This window comes from Panthera tigris, chromosome A3 (genome assembly GCF_018350195.1).
Source record: "Panthera tigris isolate Pti1 chromosome A3, P.tigris_Pti1_mat1.1, whole genome shotgun sequence".
Lineage (NCBI taxonomy): Eukaryota > Metazoa > Chordata > Mammalia > Carnivora > Felidae > Panthera > Panthera tigris.
In genome coordinates this window covers 112,623,601-112,638,902 of record NC_056662.1, presented here as the reverse complement: position 1 = coordinate 112,638,902, position 15,302 = coordinate 112,623,601, and the positions used below count along the sequence as shown (strand labels likewise).

The 15,302-nt window shown below is 40.0% G+C and overlaps 1 protein-coding gene and 1 pseudogene across 7 annotated transcripts in view; one reads left to right on the top strand and one right to left on the bottom strand.

Moving 5' to 3' along the window:
* LTBP1 (latent transforming growth factor beta binding protein 1) overlaps window positions 1-15,302 on the top strand; it is a 398,718-nt gene that overhangs the window by 77,018 nt on the left and 306,398 nt on the right. The window lies entirely within an intron of this gene.
* On the bottom strand, window positions 5,757-5,963 carry LOC122237551 (annotated as a pseudogene).

Here is a 15,302-nt window from a genome sequence, read left to right as displayed (position 1 = left end):
GTGAACTTCTGGGAAGGAATCTGTGAGGCTGAAGCACTCGTTGCTTGTCACCTGACCTGCAAGCCCTGTGACATTGGAAAAACCAACCAGGTGTCTTGTCCTAGGGTTTCAAGGCCATCAAGGCTTTGGACCTCAGCCCCCAGTGTTGTCTACACATTGTGGTGTGTGTATTTTTGGGGGGAGTGGTGACATGGCTTCTTTGAGGCTCGCGGAAAGCTTATAATTCCCAGTGGCAGTGAATCTCTGTTCCAGAGGGCATGCTTGTTGGCACATTGGCTGTGGGAATGGCATTGCCGATGCTCCTTGTCTCAGCTTGAAAATATTATGGCAGGAAGTCCTGCGTCCGATGATACTAGGTATACATTAAAGTAGTGGGATTGAGCCCAGAGTCTTTTCTGCTCTTGGAGGAGCAGCTTTGATTCCCTTCCTGACATAATTAGCCATTGGTCAAGAAAAAACTTTTTTCATGTATTAAAAGTACCCCAGATGATGTGTGTTCCCGATTGTGTCATTATAATTATTTATGTATATATGTATGCACATATATGTGTATATGTATATGTGTATATATATATGTGTGTGTGTGTATATACATGTATATAAAGCTATACTGTTTATTAGAAAATAAACCCAGCTACTAGGGTGGGCTGAATTTATGCACTGTACCATCCTGTTTGTTGGAGAAGACAAAACAGGGTAAAACATTGCTGGAAGATAAGGGCCCTTTAAGCAGAGCATGAAGCAAGACAGCTGCTCAGGCTGGGGTGGCAGGTGTTGGCTGTGGATGGGTGAGTAGTAGTTGATAGGCCAAAAGGGGAGGAAGTATAAGGAGAAATTGGGCCGAGCATGCTTCACCTGGAGTATTCCTGTCGGGGGGCGGGTGGGGGAGGGGATAGATGTAAGTGGCGTTGAAAATGCAGCATGGGTGAAATGCTGGTTTGGAAAATGTATCTGGTAGTGGATGGCCAGGTGTGTTGTAGAGCAGGCAAAGGGGTAAAGGTCACGTAATTCTACTGATTCATAGACTCTGGATTCAATGTATAAATTTTTGCTGCATTTCTTAGAAATAATTTTCTAAATGTTCAGAAGGAAAGGTGTGCTTTGACTTCTTATTAAGTAGGATTGTTAAAGGAAAAAAAAACAATTTTCTGTTTTTAAACTACAAGGAGTGAACCCTGAATAAGTTACGGACCGTAGTTACTAGGCACCACTAGGGAGTGGTGGATTCAGAAAGGTGGTAAAGAGAACAAAAAAGCAGTCAGAATTGAGAAGCAGCTGAGGATTGCAGGTGGCGAGTGGTGTTGGTGGAAAGAGATTGAGCATTTATTCAGCAGAAGGAGGTGTATGACCGTAATTGAACCCATTCCTTAGGGTACAGCCAAGTGCTGGCAGGAAAGACAGAACCAGAACCGTGAAAAGATTTTGCAGTGCAATACCTGTCTTCCAGAATCCTCCTGGAGAAGAACAATATTGTCGGTTCTACGAGTAACTGGGTTAGAAGTAGCTTTGACAGTGAAAATCTTGGCCTGACCCATTGATGTCTGTAGCAGCACTTTCTAAAAGTAAGGTGCTCACACTCCAGACCTGTAGAAGATATTCCACTGGGATGCAAGAAAACAAAGCAGTAGATGTTCTGCTTATATTTACTTCTGTCTAACGGTAGGAACTGTACTTTACATAATAGTCTGTCTGCACATTGCCCTGGTTCCTTAGGTGCATGAAGGTCAGCAGCCCCAGGGCATTTCGAGAGAAGAGCGTGGGTTCTGCTGACAAGGGCGACCGACTCTGTATGGAGGTTTATCTCTACCCGATTAAGTAGATTTCCAGATTACAGCATTTTAAGTAGTCAGAAAATCTTACAGCACATTACAGTGGCATGGGGAGTGATCCTTATAATCTTTGGTACCACAAAAACTAATGGGAGCAGATTACCTAAAGGAGTTGTTGAAGACGGATTAGGAATTGTTCTTGTAAAGGCAGGCATTTTGGCCTTTCAAGTGATACTTGGCTGTCGTATTGCTGCCCTGCAGATACTTGAAAAACTAATGCACATAATCTGCTTCCAAAATAGAGATGATAAGTTAATGAATAAGGAAGTAGGTGTTTTCTTTTAACGATCATGTGCTACAGAAAGGACATCTAGAAAATAAGTGTGTGGACACACTTTGATTGCTAAACGATTTTCATTGTGGAAAGTGGTAGCTGTTTTGTCGTGTAAACTCATTCCTTTATACTTGAAAATCTTCAACTAAAATCATGCAAAGGGTTTCAAACTCAGTGAAGATTTTTGTCAAAATGGAACATTTTCCAATTAGTTTGCAAGACCAACTGACTGAAAGGGAAAATGGAAAGTTCCTAATTTTAGTAAAGAAGCCTTTGAATAATTAGTGTAGGAGACTGAAACTGGAGAATTAAGACTTTAAGAATAGTTCTGCTGTTTGGACCCAGGTGTCTATGTGAGGTGTCTTTTTTAAGCTAGACCAGGTAGTGGAGGTAGATATTGAAATGCACTGTCCTTAGAGCGTTTCAAAGGTTTGATTCTACCATAAGGTGTTAAACTGAGATTTAAGAAAACAAAACAAAACAAAAAAACCAAACGAAACACATTTGGTGGCAGAGTCATTGAAAGAAGAAGTGTTTTTAGTGGAAAAAAAAGGATTAAGAATAACAGAATTAGTTTTGAATTTCTTAATTTCATCTTTATCTCTGCCTTCTAAATTTATATTTTTGAGTATGTGTTAAATGTGCCTGTAAATGCAGTAGGAAGTGTGTATTGGGGGTTGGACTGAAGTTTTTTTTTTTTTCCTTCTGGTAGGTATATGATTCTTAATTTTTTAAAAATGTTTATTTTTGAGAGAGAGAGAGAGACAGAGTGTGAGTGGGGGAGGGGCAGAGAGCGAGGGAGACACAGAATCTGAAGCAGATTCCAGGCTCTGAGCTGTCAGCACAGACCCTGATGCGGGGCTCAAACTTATGAACCATGAGATCATGACCTGAGCTGAAGTCGGATGCTGAACCAACTGAGCCACCCAGGTGCCCCTGATACGGTACATGATTCTGCAAGTTGGGAGGCCAGTGGTCCACAGAAGGAGACCCACTGGGATCTTTCTTACGAAATCATCCTGGTCTCTGTGGGATTGGGGGCTGTTTCAGGGATTCGAGTCTCTTGCGCCCTGGAATGGTAGCCTCAGTGGTGGGGGAGGAAGAAGAACTGGCGGCATTCCTGGGGGACTGAGGGGGGGGGGGTCTGTTCATTTGCACTGCCTGAGTTGGGCTGTGGGGAGGGTGTGGTCCTACTGAAGGAGGCAGGACCGTGTCCTGCTGGCGAGGTCCTGGCACCCTGGAGGACGGGAGGAAATGCCTTGCAGAGGCTCTCTGCCTGGCCTGTTTGGGTTTCCATCTCTGGCAGAAACGGTTTTGATCATGAATTCTGTCTTCAGAACAGCACTGTCCAATAGTAATAGAATGTGAGCCACATGTCTAATTTTAAATTTTCTAGTAGTTACACTGAAAGGTAAAACAGATGAAGTTATTCAATAACATTATTTAACTCAAAATATCCAAATACCATTTCATTGTGTAATCAATATAAAATATTAATGAGATTTTGTTTCCTCCCATGCTGAGTTTTAAAAATGACTGTTTGGTTTATACTTACAATGCCTCGGTTGGGATTAACCATGTGTTCAGTGCTCATTAGCCAGTGCTGGTGCAGCTTTAGAACATCGATCAGAAATGTTACAGCAAAGTTAGAAGAAATCTGCACATCATCTAGCTTGTGGGTTTGGAGGCCTGGCTGGCTTCAGGATTTTCTCTTATCCCCCATTTTTTTTTTTGCAGTAAGGTCTGTGCCCAACATGGGGCTTGAACTCACAACCCTGAGATCAAGAGTTGCATGCTCTACTGACTGAGCCAGCCAGACGCCTGTCCTACCTTATCCACCCTCCATTTTTTAACAGGTGGAGTCCTGTATATTTTTAGAGTACACGTAATGGTTAAGGGATTTGAACACTTGTGGATAGCCAGTGTGCAGGTGACTTGTCTGTGGCTTCTGGAATCTCCTATTTTATTCCAGGTCTGGTGGGGAAAGACTGAGATGCTACCTTTTACCTTTTGACAGGGACTCAACGAAGAGAGGTTGTCCTGCATATAAGGTCATGGAGATGATGTCTCTGAACCTATATTGTCACCTGACTGTTGTCCAGGTGATGTGGCAGAGCTTACGTCCTGGGGGGAAGGCCCTAGACTCAGAAAGAAGATTTGGCTTCAGGTTTCTACTTTGTTCCACACCAGCTTTATCATATGGGCAAATCCTTAGGCTTCTTGGTGAGGTTTCCTCACCTGGAAAGTGAGCGTGGTCATTCGTCATGGTGTGATGGTCAAGTCTGAGTTAAAGATGGGGGAGTGCTGGAAAAAGTGCTGTTAGAAACCGCAAAGCTCTTGGGGCGCCTGGGTGGCTCAGTTGGTTGAGTGCCCATGACTTCATCTCAGGTCATGATCTCGCGGTTCAAGAGTTCAAGCCCTGAGTCCGGCTCTGGGCTGACAGCTCAGAGCCTGGAGCCTGCTTCAGATTCTATGTCTCCCTCTCTCTCTGTCCCTCCCCTGCTCACACTCTGTCTCTCTCAAAAAATGAATAAACATTAAAAAAAATAAAACAACTTCAAAAGCCTTCTGAGAATGGAGAGGCAGTTGGGGGAGCCGTCCCATCCTAACTGTGGTGGTTCTGCCCTCTCTGAGATGGGGAATTTTCTAGAATGGGCCTGTGAAATAACTGTACCGTTCAGAGCTGGGTGTTGTGATGATTCATTTGCCGGCTAGACTGTGCCCGGGTTTTCAAAGCTTGTGTTTCCAAGTTGTGTGACGTGGGCAAGGCTGTGGTGGGTTTGCAGCCTTGGCCTTGTGCATGGTGTGCAACGGGGCCTGGACAGCTGGTGCCTTGCAATAAAACGGCAGTCGGGGGGCACCTGGGTGGCTCTGTCGTGAAGCATCCGACTCTCGATTTTGGCTCATGGTTTGTCACATCGAGCCCTGTGTTGGGTTCATGCTGTCGGCGTGGAGCCTACTTGGGATTCTGTTTTTCCTCTCTCTGCCCCTCCCCATGCACGTGCTTAAACTTAAGAAGAAGAAAAAAAAGGCAGTTGATTTCTGCTCCCACATCTTGCTCCATCTCTTAGGCTTCCAAAAATCTCAATCCTAGAAAGCTATCAACTCTCCCCAGGAAATGCAGAACCCAAAGAATTGGGCACATATTTTCATTTCCTTTTTAAATGATACAGTCTCTATTCAAGTTTTACTTGAATATCGATTCATGGTTTGCATAAGCTGTTTGAATTTTAAATGTGTGTGTGAAAATCTTGGAGTTCCAATTTTACCCAAGTGATTGTTAGGGGTGCAGCCTGGTCTCACACCTGTGTGACAGGCTGGTGAGGACTTCCTTGTGTTTGTCTGTCAAGAACCATGAAACTTCAGCCAGGAACACGGCAGGTCTCTGGGTGTGCACTAGAGGGCTGTGCTATTGGAACTCTGATACATGAGCTCTCCCATTTCAAAATTGACTGATACACGCACGTGTGGTATTTGGGAAGACTTAAGGTGACAAAGCTTTAGTAACGTTGATTCTTTGAAAGACGTGTTTGGTACTGTTCACTTCTGTGAACTATTTTTAATGTTTGTATCATCTAGCTAAAATTAAACTAGGGTCTTTAAGCATATTTAAACATTGTCTAAGAGTGAATGGGAAAATTTTGGCAAAAATAAGCAAAACCACCCCCCCCCCTTAATGAAATCTGGGAGAAATGGGTTTAAAAAACCCCAAATAGCTAATGTCTAATATTATGTGAGAAAGTAAAAAACCTGATTTACCATTTGTCAGACCAGTTAAAAAAAATTTTTTTTAATATTTATTTTTGAACTGATAAGAACAGGCACTACACTTGATCTTAGCCAAAAGGCCGAAAAGCGATTAATATTTATTTTTGAGAGACAGAGACGGAGCATGAGCTGGGGAGGGGTAGAGAAAGAGAGGGAGACACAGAATCCAGAGCATGCTCCAGGCTCTGAGCTGTCAACACAGAGCCCGATGTGGGGCTTGGACTCACCAACCACAAGATCAAGACCTGAGCCAAAGTCAGGCACTAACTGAGCCACCCAGGTGCCCCTGTCAAGCCAGTTTTTTGACAATAAACTTATGTTGTCTTATGTAGAGCCAAGTTGTAGGACAAAACAGAAATGACATACTAAGGGAAATTAGCTTATTGAGATACTAACAATAAATGTCTTTTTTTCTAAGTGTTATTTTAGAAAACAGCTTTGTTAATGGATTCCATGATTTTTTGGATTGCTTTCACTTTTGAAATTCCAGTCTCCTATTGAATTACTCCTCCTCCTCCATTTTCCCCCTTACCGTTGGGCCAGAAAGACTAGAAGGAGGAAGTGGTACATGGTCTACTTTTTCGAGGATGGGTACAAGAGGCAGATGTCCAGTGGTGATGTCAATGGGCAACCATCTTGGGTAGGATACTCACAAGAAAGCTCAAGCTGTCTTTAATTAGGATTTAATCCTTAATTATCTTTAGGTGAGGCTAAGTTTTGCTGTAATAATCTCAATAACTTAATGTATTTATATCACAGTCTAGTGTGGAACAAATGACTCGCTATGGCAGCTCTTCTCCAATAGTGAATCAAAGGCCCAGTGGATTCCATTTTGTGACTCCTCATCTTGTGGTTCTTCATTTCGAACTCTGAGTTGAGGAGAAAGTAGGAAAGAGCAGGGAGAGGGATGGAGAAAGAGAGCTCTTGGAGATTCACATCCATGCTTTTTTTTTTTTTTTTTTTGATGGTTTTTTTTTTTTTTTTTTTTTTGAGATCTAATAATATGCCATACAATATTCCTGTGACAGGAAGTTGAGTAGTTCTTTCACTCACATTCTCATGGGGAGAACTTAGTGGTCCTAACCTAAATCTAAGGAAGGCTGGGAAATGGAGTCTCTCTATGGGTCCAGTAAGGAAAAAAACAAAACAAAACAAAACACGGGCAAACATAATACTTTGTCACTGCTCCACTGAGTTTCTGTGACCTCCCCTTGACTCATGGGAAGCTCACGCTACTTTGGCCCACACTGATGGACAAGCAGGCTGTTTGCCTTATAGCCACCATCTCCATTCTGCCCAGTTGTGTGTTTTCTTCTCTCCTGTTCCAACAGGTGTGGGGGAAGGGGCTCAGATCCCTCAGTGCATTGTGTAAGCAGACACCTGTCTGGGGAACAGTCGCCAATCTCCCTGTGTGGTGGGAAATCCCGAATTCAACAAGAGGTTCAATGGAACTGTCTTTCCTTGTTTGACCTTCAGAAAGACCCAATTCCCCACAAGACTGTTGACGTGCTTATTCTCTTCTGTATCCTTTTCTCCTCTCCTTTACAGTTTGGGCTTGGAGTTGCAGGTGGGGAAGGTGTGCCTAGTAGATACCTCTTGCATAGGGGAGTGGGGTTTCTTTTATAGAAAATCCTTGCAGAGGATTTTCTTTATAATTCCACAAAAGCATGACTTACCATAGAAACAGGTAACAATTCTGAATCTCTTCAAATGATTTTTCTTCTGGGAATATCTACAAGATGCTAAAATGTTTATTCATTATATTTCAAAATTCCTTGTATTATTGGCGTATTTTATTTCAGTGAGTTAATACAGAGTATGAGTCACCCTGTAGTAAATTTGATGCAGGTATTTTGATTTATTAATATTATACAAGCTTTATTTTGGAATAACTTTAGATTTACAGAAAAGTTGCAAGGATAATCTAGGGACTTTGCATATACCTTTCACACTGGTGCTTAAGATGATTTAAGTTCATTTTAATGTACTGATTAAGAGTTTCTCTTAATGTTCATATATTGGACAACCATGTTAAATTTGTCAAAACTAAGAAATTAACATTGGTGAACTGCTGTTAACTAAACTATAGCTTTTATTCTGATTTCACCACTTTTTTCACTAATGTCCTTTTTCTGGTCCAAATCTGGTCCAGGATATTATCACTTGGCACTTGGTTGTCCTGTTTCCTCAATATCCTGTAATATGTTACAGTTTTTCATTTTTCTTTTGTTTTTTCTAAACCTTGACACTTCTGAAAGTGTTTTGTGGTATGTCACCCAATTTGGGTTTATCAGTGTTTTTTCATGATGAGATGGACTTATGGGTTTGGGAGAAAAATACTGCAATGGTGAAGTGCCTTTCTCATCTCTTCAAATGAGGAGGTAGATGATAGAGACCATGGTATCACTGGTGATAATAATATTGACCACTTGCTAAGGTTGTGTCTCCCAGGTTTTGCTACTGGAAAATTATTATTTTCCCATTCCATCCTTTCTTATAAGTCACCAAGTACCATCCACACACAAGAGGTGGGGAATTAAGCTCTACCTCTGGGGCTGTGGCGGTGGGGGGGCGGTATCTTTGTATTTTATTTGGAATTCTTTTGCAGTGAATACTTGTCTTGTTTCCCCCATTTAATGATTCAGTCTCTTATTTATATTAGTTTAGCTTGATACTTATTCTTTAGGTTATATGATAATTGTTCAAATTATTCCACCTTTGGCCATTGAGAGCTCTTTCAAGTTGACTGTTGGGTACAAAGAAACCTAGGAATGTTTCCAGTTACTTGGACCTGGATAAATAGGGGCTTCTCCACTTCCTCAGTGGTAACTGTTACATGAGAAGCATGTTATGATCTTTGTAGATCAATAATACCCGTCTATAAGAAAGTATATAGAAACTTGGCAGTGTTTATGAAAGTCATAAGCATTTAGTAATATAATTAGCATTACAAGCTATTTCAGAGACTAATCCCTGCAAAAGACCCTTGATACAAGATTCTTAGGGGCTTAGAGGAAATTAGAAGAAACCACCCTACCTCCTCTGTTTTATAGATGAGAAATGAAAGCTTCCAAAGTTTAAGTGATTTGCCTACACAAAGCCAGGACTAAAACTTACTTCCAGGGCCTTATAAAGCTAGTTCTTTCCACTGAATCAAGCAGTTAGTCGTCCTCCTGTTTTTTGTTTTTCAAATATGAATACTCTGGAATATTTTGCAGATATAGAAACATAGTTGCTACGTAATGATAAATACTACTGGAGGAAGAATTTTGCATGTTTTACATAGGCATATCAAGTTGATAGCTTGTACTAAAGAGCACCTTAAAAACAATTTATTGAATTTCATATTTTGATAAGGTTTTCAGCACAGAAAACCAGTGTTCTGGGTCTTTTGGATATACTTTGATGTCAGAATTTCTGTTTAACTGGTACTAATTCAATTGCCCTGATTTTATTTTGAGCCATGTCCACTTTAGTATAAATGTAGCAGGAGAAAAAGCATTTCCTTTTATGCTCAGAAAGTGACATGGCGTGTGTGCATTGAAATGACAGTGTTACAAGAAGATGGAGAATGTGTGGAACCAACGTGTTAATTTTACCTGCGGTTAATTTAGAGGTAGGTGTTTATCTTATTTTCACAGCCGTACACATTCACTGCCACTGGGTGTTATCCTTATGAGTGATTACCATTACATTAACTTGGTCTTCCAGGAGGGGAAGGATGACGTGAATTTCGTTTTAAAAGGCAGCATTGGTTAGTACAACATTTAAGAAGTGTTTTGCCTATGCCAGTAAAAAGCTATACCATTATGTTGATGGATTTGCTACTTTGTGTCCTATTAAGTATAAAATGTGACCATATATTTTGGATTCCAGCTTCTTTTCTGGTTTGTTGAGCACACCGGTGCTTAATACGATGATTTAAATTAGTTTTAATGCACTTGGGTAATCAAGCGTACAATGCTTTGAAGCCACTAGCAGAGAAAAAGAAGAGGGCTATTCCAGCCTTCCCCACTAATGAGACCCATAAATCAACAGAATGAACATGGAAACTTCAGGGAGCCTTGAGATCTAATTTCAAACACCTTAAAGTTAGGACTCCTTTTCTTGGGTTCAGACTTGCTGGGACCATAGTGCCTTAGGGTAATGGCTGAGCTGAAAAATCTGGGTATAAAGTGGAGAACTTCTGTAGGAAGAAAGCAGCTGGGCCACATACTCTGACTCTTACCCTTCGGATTGGACAGGCTTGGGGTTATTAGGAGGTCTGGGCCTGAAGGAGTGGACGAGTTTTCGGTATTGGTATTCATGTTCCAAACATAGATTATCTGAGAAATCATAACATGACTGCAAGAGGGAGAGCATTTTCCTTTCAGTGTATCATTATAGTGGGCTTCTGAAGCTAACTCTGCTGTGATAAATTTGGAGCATAAAAGCTTTTTGAGACAAAAGGAAGGAGCCTGAACTTTAGAGAATACATTGGACACCTCCCTAAGAGAACAGAGAAATGCCTTTTAGACTTCAGGTACATCTGTGGCAAATATGAAAACAAGCTATTTCTAGGCCTCTGGCAGAGGAGACTGGTCACTCACTGTGTTCTTAAAAACAAAGAAAATAGGCAAGAGACATTTGGAATAAAAGATCCAAGGTTTCTAGATGTTGTTGGTTCAGGCAGTGTCAGAAACTCTTAGCTCTTCTCTTGCAAGCTGACTTTGGACCGTATACATAGACGTATTTGAAATGGCAGACTCCACTCCCATGTATTTCACCCTGGTACTGGTCAAGTCTATGTGCCGGTGCATGATGGGATGAGAGTTTAGGACTCCAAAGTGGTGTTAGAAGTGAGCTGAGAAGAAATGACAGTGTCCTAGGGATCCTTTTTGTTTAATTTCCCCCTTGAAAACGCACTGGAATCCTAGAGCACATGAAGGTACTTAATTCTAATAACTGTAGGACTATTTGCATAGTAGGTAGGTTTCTGTGGATTTTAGTAATGTGTTGTCTTTGATCGTTACTGGGAACCATTTAACTACAAGGTGTAATGGCACAATTATTTTGCCATAAAAGTTTATATTTTGATTTGGGCTGTGTGTAAATCATCTTAAAGGGTGTATGTGTATGTATATTCTATGTATAGGAGCAGGCTGGGGTTGGGGTGGCTTTTAAATTGCTTACACTGAATTTAAAATTCTAGGTGTTTTTTTTTTTTTTTTTTTTTTAGAAATACTATGATGGCTAAAATTGAAATATTTGTGGTCATTAAAAACAAAGCAATCAGAGAGAATGGATTATTTTCATATTCAAAAGAAAATTCAAAATCAGAAAGCCTTCTGGTTTTGAAATGAAAAGCACAATGTTTATATATTTTTTAAGACTCAGGTTTTATAGCTATTGGAATTTCTTGCTTGGCAGGTTTTCTTTCTCTTTCTTTCTTTCTAGACTAAAAATGACATTACTTAAAGTGTTTCTCTGAAATGGCTCTTGTAGACGTTGAAACAGAATTAACTGTAGCCTTGTACTTGATTATATCACATCAGATTGTAGAACAGTAAGGGTGTTTTGCCTGGTCCTGAGGTGGAGGAAGGTGTTAGTAGGGCTGTTCCTTTCACTTAGGGGGATAATGAGGGATAAAGTGATCAAAGTGGTTATGGAATGTAATTTAATCTGTATTTATGAAAGACTTCATTTTCCTAACCAAGTATCTCATGGTGGTACTCACTGTGTGTTTTCAAGTCCCTTTTGTTTACTTGATTGTTTTCAGACTGAGATGCAGCTGTTAGCACTACATTTTACCCATAAACACTCGAGCATGCATATTATTAACTAGAGCTCAGTATTTATCGTTTTCTGTGTTTCCAATTACATGCACTGAAATGAACAAGTCTTACCTGTACCCATTGAATTTTGAGAAATGTATACACTCATGGAACCCAGATTCAATTGGGTGGAGAGCTTTTTAACCTTACCTAAGAGTCCTGTCCGCCTTTTTCCACTCAGTCCTACCCTCTGCCCTAGAGACCTTGACTGTTCTGATCTTTTCACTATAGGTTAGTTTTCCCTGTTTGCAAACTTCATGTAAATGAATTTATACGGCGTGCCCTCTTGGGTACAGTTTCTTTTACTCACCATATTTTTTTGGAGATTCACTCATATTACCATCTGAGTAAGTAGTTCATGCCTTTTTGTTGTTGAGTAGTATTCCGTTGTACAAGTAAAACAGTTTGGTCAGCTGGTCATTTGTTGATGGATACCTAGGATGTTTCTAATTTGGTGCTGTTGTGACTAAAGCTGCTATGACCATTGTTGTGTTAGTCTTTTTGTGGACATATGCTTTCAATTCTTTTGGGTAAATACTTAGGCGTGGAATTTCTGTGTTGTAAGGTAGGCATATGCTTAGTTTTATAAGAAACTAATGATCTTTTCCCAGAGTGGTTTTACTGTTTTACTCTCCCGCAGAGAAAGAATGAGCGTTCTGTTTGCTCCATATATACACCAACATATGGTATTGTCAGTCGTTTTCATATTGATTTTTCTTAATGTGTAGTGGTATCTCATTATGTTTTTAATTTGCATTTCCCTGATGACTAATGGTGGTGAATGACTTTGAATGTACACTTTGGTCATCTCGTGAAATGTCTGTTCATTTTTTTGCACACTTACTAATTGTTTTTTCTCTGAGTTGGAATTCATTATCCTGGATACCAATCTTTTTTATCACATGCACAATGCATTTTTTTTCTCCCAGTCTGTGGCTAGCCTTTTAATTTTCTTTCTGTTTGTTGATAAGCAGAAGATAATAATTTTGAAGTCTAATTCATTTTCTTTTATACAGTTGATTTGTGCCATTTAAGAAATCTTTGCCTATGCCTAAATTGTATGCTTTCCTTTGATTTCTTTAATAGCATTACAGTGTTTTCAAAAAATTTTTTTATTTTAGTCTCGATGTTTATTGACTTGGGTCGATGTTGGCATTTTATAGCCCAGAATTAAAATAATGGAATTTTAGAGCTAGAGTGGACTTCTGAGATCATCCTGTTACCTACCAATACCTCTTTCTGGATGAGAAGAATTGCAGTTTTAATCTTTAAATTTGGGCCTGTGGTTAATTTAGAGTTAATACTTGTGTGTAGTATAAGACAAGGATCCAGGTTCATTTTTTCCATACTGATACCACTTGTTTCGGCATCATTTGTTGGAAAAAAATTTTCCCCCTTTGGGTGCCTTCTGTCAAAAATCAGTCAACTATGGGGAACCTGGGTGGCTCAGTCGGTTAAGTGGCCGACTTCGGCTCAGGTCATGATCTCGCGGTCCATGAGTTCAAGCCCCGCGTCGGGCTCTGTGCTGATGGCTCAGAGCCTGGAGCCTGTTTGAGATTCTGTGTCTCCCTCTCTCTGACCCTCCCCCGTTCATGCTCGCTCTCTCTCTCTCTCTCTCAAAAATAAATAAACGCTAAAAAAATATATATATAAAAAAATCAGTCAACTATATCTATATGAGTCTATTTGGTAGGTTCTAGTCTATTTTATTGACCTACTTGTTGATTGTTGAGCCAGAACCACACTGTCTTGAGTCTTGTAGCTTCAAAAGCAAGTCTTCACATGAAGTTGTGTTAAGTCTTCCAATTTTGTTTCCTTTTTTGGTGATTGATATTTGTAGGACCTTCATGTTTCTATATAAATTATAGAATCAGCTTGTCATTTTTTTTTTTTAAACAAAATAGGAATTGTGGTGAGACTGTGATTTGCATTGTCTTGATGCTGGATTCCTTGGTGTTTACCAGATCAAACTGTTTTCATAATTATAGGGAGACATTGCTTGCTTTCACACTCTCATTTTCTTTCACGTGTACTTTAGTCTTTGAGAGGCTACATAATGTGTGATCTTGTAATAGATTGAGTGCAGAAGCAGATTGGAAAATTTAGCTGCCGTCTATTCTAAATACGAAGGATATTGGCAAAAATGTAAAACAATGCAAATATTCTCAATTTTATGCTTTTAGGAAGACTTTTCATAAAAATTTGTGTTAATGTCTAATGAATGTTAATTTTTTTTTATTTTATTTTTTTTAACGTTTATTTATTTTTTGAGACAGAGAGAGACACAGCATGAACGGGGGAGGGGCAGAGAGAGAGGGAGACACAGAATAGGAAGCAGGCTCCAGGCTCTGAGCCATCAGCCCAGAGCCCGACGCGGGGCTCGAACTCGTGGACCATGAGATCGTGACCTGAGCTGAAGTCGGACGCTTAACCGACTGAGCCACCCAGGCGCCCCATAATGAATGTTAATTTTAAATGAACTATTGTAACATAATTTTGTTTTATTTCTCATGGTAAATGTGACAGATATCTCATCCACAGAAATTAAAACTTTTTGGATCCTCCATAGTTTTTAAGAGTGTCAAGGAGTCCTGAGAAAAGGAATTTGGAAGCTTGCTGCTGTAGATCAAATTTGGGATAATTAACATGTTAACAATATTCATTCTTCGAATCCGTGAACATGGTGTATCTCTACATTTATTTACATTTTGTAGTTTTCAGTATAGACCTTCAGAGATACCTTTTGGTAAATGTATCCTTAAGTATTCTATGCTTTGTGATGCTATGTAAATTTTCTGATGGCTTGCTAACTTATACAAATATATTTGATTTATACTGGCTGACCTTGTATTCTGCAAATTTGTGAAATTCAGACCTCATTCTGGTAGTTCCATGTCAAGAATTGTGAAGAGTTTCAGCTGTTTTCCTGGTTGCAGGCTAACCATTTAGCCTCCCACAGTTTTATAGATGCTGACAGAAGATAAGAGAATCCTCAGAGACAGGAGACTTGATTACTCATGGCACATCAGGCAGTATGAACTTCATGTTTACGTTTCTTCCCATAGCTCCTTAGTCCCGTAGGGCTGCTAACTTCGTGGGTTTGTATCACAGGCAGGGAGCCCCGAGCTTAGCAAAATCCATTCTCTGCAAGGAGCTGCTAACAGATTTTGCCTAACCTTTGCCCCAGAGAGACCTGTTTGTTTTTTTTGTTGTTGTTGTTTTGTTTTTTCATTTTCCTGGACAGCAAACAAATCTTTTTGCTCCAGAGGGAGACACTATCTCTGTTGTCCAAGGCTGTGGACTTTCCAAACATCCTTGAAAAGATTATCCAGATCAAAAGCTGATATAAGACCTGCAAAAACACAGCAATGGTTCTCCTTGTGATTACCACTGTAGGTTTTTTTTTTTTTTTTTTCAGTTTGTCCTGATTCTACCCCTTAAACTTTATCTTTTATACAGATGCTCAGTCTGGTAGTTCCCCAGATCTTGTTTTGAAGTATCACTTGGCTACTTATTGGGGGCTTAGTTCTCTAGCCTTTGAGTTTATGGTCCTTTGATGCCTTAGTCCTGCTCTGTTGACACAGCCTCTTTTCTCATACTCCCATCCGCAACCCTGAT